We start from the raw sequence: 6,055 nt of genomic DNA on the forward strand, positions 1-6,055 counted from the left end.
TACCAGGGGGGATTTGGCACAGGCCAAGTGGCTGTGAGAATCAGCTGTGTCTGCAGTGAGAGAACTACTGTCCTCTAGGGAGGTGCTAATCTCGCCTTTGCCTAAGGCTATCGGGCAAAAGCCTCTGTGCCGGGCTTGGGCGGGGCGGGTCGCACGGGATCAACAGGGCGGGCCGGAGAGAGAGAGCAGTTATGGCGGCGCTCAGTCCTGTCCCGGGGGCTCTGCCTCTCTGAGTCCCGGCAACCGCGGCAAACCTCAGAGAGAAAACTGCACTCGCTCCGACCGAAGCCAGACAGTCCCACTTCTCCCATTTGAGTCTGGGTCCCTAAAGACTCGCCCGGATCTGGAGCTCAGAGTCTGTGACTCCCTCCCGATTGAAAACGCAAACCGCGCCCTCCGCCGCCAGCCCGCTCCTCGCACACTCCGCACCTGAGTGTTTCACTTCAGCACTGCGCCGCCTCTGAGTCTGGGTATGATATTCTCTTTCCTCCTAGTTGTAGAGCTTCCACTCAGCCAGCCTCCCTGTGGTTCTGGATGGTGTCCGTTCCGTCTTTTAGGTGTATTTTGATTTGGTTGTTCAAGGCAGCAATCTCCAGCGTTAACCTATGCCGCCATCTTGGTTTTTCCCCCCTCCTCTTAGTTCTTGATGTAACTCCTAATTTATCTGTTCAAGGCCCTCTTTTAATAAACTACTTTTTATTTCTTTATTTTGTTAATCCTGGCTGTACTTGCACATAATCTTGGGCAATTTTGAATGCTTGGCCAGTATGGCTCAGTGGTTGAGCATCGACCCATGAACCAGGAGGTCCCTGGTTCCATTCCTGGTCAGGGCACATGCCCTGGTTGTGGGCTCATCCCCAATAGGGGGCATTTGGGAGGCAGCTGATTGATGTTTTAATCTCTATATTCCTCTCCCTCCCTCTTTATCTAAAATCAATAAAAACATAGTTATTATGCCCTTGCTTGCATGCTCAGTGGCTAGAGCATCAGTCCATACACTAAAGGGTCTTGGGTTCAATTACTGGTCAATGCACTTGGTTTGCAGGCTCAATCCCCATCCCCTGTCAGAGTGTGTGCAGGAGGCAACCAATTGATATGTCTCTCTCACATGGATGTTTCTCTCTCTCTCCTCCCCCCCGCCCCCCATCTAAGAATCAATGGGAAAAATATCCTCTGGTGAGGATTAACAAAGAAGTGAATTCTAATAGTTATAACGCCGGGTCTGTGAGGATTATAACACACACACGCACACACACACACACACACACACACACACAAAACATTTAGCACAGAGACTGGCACATATGTGTTCAGTAAGTATTGGGACTTTTTAAAAAAAATGTATTCGTATTGACTTCAGAGAGGAAAGGAGAGGGAGAGATAGAAACATCAATGATGCAATGATGAGAGAGAACCATTGATCGGCTGCCTCCTGCAAAACACAGCATTCCATATTTTTTGAGGATTCCTTTAAAAAAATCTATTATGTTATTAGTTAGCTAATGCTGCGTAACAAATTATCCCAAATGTAGTGGCTTAAGATGGCACATTTAGTATCTCACAGTGTCTGTGGGTCCGGAATGCAGGTGTTGGTTCAGCTGGGCCCTCTGCTCAGGGCCTCTCACTGGTTAGAGTTAAGGTGTCAGCCAGGGCTGGGGTCTCATTAGAAAGCTCAGTGGGGGAAGTTGCCAGTGCCCAGCATTGTGGCTGTTGGCTGGATTCAGTTTCTCTGGGCCTTAGTTCTTCTCTGACTACTGGGTGGAGGCCGCATGGGCTTTGCCTACGTTGCTTCATGTTTGGGACCTTCCCACCAGAGGGTTCCAGCCCAGGAAAGCCACCATTTGCTGATTGCTTCGTCACAGCGTGCAGGCTGAGACAGCAGTTGAGTCTGTTAGCCAGGCGGAGGCCACAGTCTGCAGTGTAACATCAGAAGTAATGCCCCGCACCTTTGCCAGAGTCACTGGCCCCACCGACACCACAGGGGAGGGGATTAGGCAAAGGTGTGACCACCAGTACGTGAGGTCATGGGACCAGGCAGGCAGTAAACCGTTTATTTCTCTCTCCTTTGTTCTGGGTTACAGGAGGACTTCTCACAGAGCACTTGCTGTGCATTCGTATTCAAATGTCAGTCTTTTTCTCAACCCCCAAGTAGATGGTCTTTGCTCTTTCCCAGCGGAGAAAACAGAGCCACGGGACATGAACACGCAGCCAGCACTCGCATTCGTCTGTCTGACCCACAGTGCCGTGTGGGCCATCGCCTTTCCCAAACGACTCCTACCATGGAATTAGTGTGGAATGCAGTTTTTCTTCCTGAGAAGAAACCAGTGTTTACCAGCCACCCCGTAGGAAATTCTAACGCCAACACACTGTGTCTGTTACACGCTGGGGCTCCTGGAGGGCCAGAACCACTGTGATAGCCTCGTCCGTCCCCCTGCCCCAAAGAACCAAACTCACCCTGTAGAGAACACACAATTTTTAAACATGTTTTTAAATTGATTTTAGAGAGAGAGGAAGGGAGAGAGTGTGAGGGAGAGAAACATCAATGTGTGAGAGAAAAACATTGATTGGCTGCCTCCTTCCTGCGCACCCCCTACTGGGGATCAAGCCTGCAACCCTGGCATATGCCCTTACCCCTGACTGGGAATCGAACCAGCAACCTCTTGATGCTCAACCAACTGAGCCACACTGGCCGGGGTGAGAGCACACAATTTATGGGTATTACTATCTGACAGGAATGACAGGGACGGTGTGTCCCTTTTTTGCTGCTCCATGAGCGTGTAATCAAACCTGGGTCTCAGGTGTGCCTCAGAATCTACCCAGGGGACCCTGGCTTCAGGAGGGAGGGTTAAAGCCCATTCCATCCCACGTTGGCAGCCCACGGTCCCCGATGCCCCCCAGTTCTCCATGAGTGCCCTTTTGCCCCACCCCTTCCGCAGCCATGAGATTGATAACAGGGTCCTCCCCAAAAGGGATTTACCCTTCAAGATAAGACAGCAGCTCAGGAAGCTGTAGTGCAGTGTTTTTCCCTCCCCCCTTCTCCTGACAGGGTACACTGGGCAACATTTGGGGACATCTATGGCCCTAATGACCTCGGGAGCCCCTGGCATTGAGAGGAATGCTGCAGCACCCCACAGTGTCCAGGATGGCCCAAATGTAAGCAGTGAGGAGAGGGATTCTAAAGGGAGGGAGGGCAACATTTGCATACAAGATGTTGGTTGCGCAAACCCTTTGAAAAAGTTCTGGTGGCGCTTGGCTGGCATGGCTCAGTGATTGAGTGTTGACCTATAAACCAGAAGGGCACATGCCCAGGTTGTGGGCTCGATCCCCAGTGGGGGGCGTGCAGGAGGCAGTCGATCAATGACTCTCTGTCATCATTGATGTTTCTATTTCTCTCTCCCGCTCCCTTCCTCTCTGTAATCAATTTTAAAAAATTAAAAAAAAAAAGTTCTGGTAACTCTGATCTAGAGAAATAGGTTGTGACTTGCTGGCTTCCTGCCTAGATTTGACATCCTGGGTCAGTGGGGGCTGGTTCCTCAGGCTTCTTACTGGTGATGGGTTCTAAAGGGTCCAGAGCAATCTGATTCCTCCAGGCCTGTGTCGCTTTCTCAGGGGACCCCCTAAACCAGTTTCACGGCCCTGTTTTGGGCAGTTTCGGACATTCAGGCTGGGGAACTCAGGATCCAGTCACCTGTGTCCCTGCCCACCACCCACTGCTTGGACACACTCGCTGACAAATCTGACAAATCTATTGAACCTTTCTGAATGATAAGGAAAACAGAAAGTAATGATCAGGAAATTAACGACGGAAGAACCTTAAGTACTCCTGGTTTGAGATCTTGGTTTTTGTCTTCCCTTCTCAAGGTGACAGATGACACAGCTGAAGTCTGCAGTGAGGACTAGCCAGCATTACCACTGGCTCGAAGCCAAGCCTGCGCTGGCCGCGCCCTGTGCCCGGCCCATAGGAATGCAGAGGGTTCCCAGTGTCAGCCCCCTTTCAGGCCAGGTTCCCGCAGGAAGGGGCCCCACCTCACCCAAGTCTAGGCTCGGCCTGGTCTCCTCCTGCTCCACAGGCTGTTCCCTTAGCACAGGCTGTTCCCTTAGCACAGGCAGTTCCCCTAGCACAGGCAGTTCCCTTAGCACAGGCTGTTCCCTTAGCACCGACTGGATGACACACAGTCCGGGCGAGGAATCACTGAGCCCCTCCTGTGGGCGGGCTCGTTGAAAGCGATTGGAACGCCATGCAAGCAAAACACATGGGATTCCTGCCATTTGGGATCTTGTCTCTCCTGGGGAGACTCAACTTTGAACCATAGGATGCTGATGGGCACAGGGTCTCTCCAGGGGCAGTGGCAGTGTCCTGGGATTATATGGTTTGAGGCTTGCACCCCCTGTAAATATCCTAAAAGCCATGGAATCGGACACTTTAAAAGGGTAACTTTTACAGTACGTGAATTACACCTCGATGTTTTAAAAAGGCCTGTGGACAGTGGGGCTCAGCGGTTGTAGGAAGTGCCGCCTACAGCAAGAGTAAGCTCCTTCCCAAGGGCGTTCCTGATCATCATGGGAAATGGTGCCCGTTCCCTTGAGGATCTATTTCCCAGCACCTGGGATTTTCTACCCAGAGTGTTCGTTATTCGTGTCTGAGGTCTGTCTGCCCTGCTCGTGGGCAGTTCCTGAGAGCAGGGTCTGTGAGGGTCTGTAGGCCCCTGAGCACCCTGCTGTTGCCGTCTTGAAATTTGCACTGATTTTTGAACCAGGGGTCCCACGGTTTCATTATTTCACTGGCTCTGCAGATTCTGCAGCAGGTCCTTCAGAGAGGTCTCGCTTTCTCTTTTCACTGCTGACCCTTCGGGGAGGGGGGATGCATTGGGATTCACTCTGATGGGAAAGTGAAAGTCCAGCGGTTTGTCCGGGTGAGCGAGCCGTGAAGGTCATGGGGACAGCCCAGTGCCAGCTGGTAGAGCTCACAGCCTGCCATCTCCTGGCCCCGGGGACAGAGCATCAGGGATGTGTTTGTCCTGGCTGCTCCCTGTCCTGGCCCAAGCTGGTCTGGGTCTAGGGCAGCAGGGGTGGAGGTCACCTCACTGCTCAAGTCCAAGACCAAGGGCTCAAGGACAGCAGCCAGCAGCTGGGGTCCGCAGGACCTGGGGACAGGGAGATCTACAGTTGGTAGATGTGGAGGCAGAGTGAGAAACCATTTTAAAATGATTCATAAGACATCGATGTTTGCAGCAGGATGAGTCACAACAGCCAAAAGGTGGAAACAGCCTAAATGTCCATTAGTGGACGATGGATAATGTGTCCATCCACGCAGTAGACTTATTACTCAGCCATGAAAAGCAGTGAGGCACTGACACTCACTATAATGTGGATGGACCTTGAACACACAATGCTCAGTGAGAGAAGCCAGACACCAAAGGCCACACAGTGTGTGATTCCATTCATGTGACATGTCCAGGACAGGCCCATCCTCAGGAAGTAGGTTAGTGGTTGCCAGGGGCTGGGGAGTGACTGCTGATGGGGACAGGTATCCTTTAAGGGTGATGAAAATGTCCTAAATTCAATCATGGTGCTGGTTGCACAACTTTGTGAATATACTAAAAACCACTGAGTCATGCACTTCAAATGGGCGAATGATATCTCAGTAAGACCGTCTAAAAGATGGTGCCCAGTTTATTAGTCACTGTTTCCTGGTTTTGATAATGTCCCTTAGTTGTCTAAAGAGCTTCCATCTGGGGAACTGGGACTCCTCTTTGCTAACTTTGCAATTTCTTGTGAGTTTTTAACTGATTTAAAAATAAAAAGTTGAAGGACCGTATACATACTAGCAGATACTAGTGGTTCCTGCAAGGCTGAGGCAAGCCTTGGCCTCCAGGTCCATGGGCATGTTGTTCCAGCCCTTTCCTCTCTCATCTCTTCCAGCCCCTGCTGCTTGGTCGGAGGTCCCCGGGCGCCCCTCTTGCCTCAGCACCCCAGCAGTGCTTGTCCTAAATTGCAGCCTGTAAGAGCAGATCCTGTTGGGTAGATTCTGGCAGTTTCAGGATCCCAAAGGGCT

This window comes from Myotis davidii, unplaced genomic scaffold, assembly GCF_000327345.1.
Source record: "Myotis davidii unplaced genomic scaffold, ASM32734v1 scaffold551, whole genome shotgun sequence".
Taxonomy (NCBI): domain Eukaryota; kingdom Metazoa; phylum Chordata; class Mammalia; order Chiroptera; family Vespertilionidae; genus Myotis; species Myotis davidii.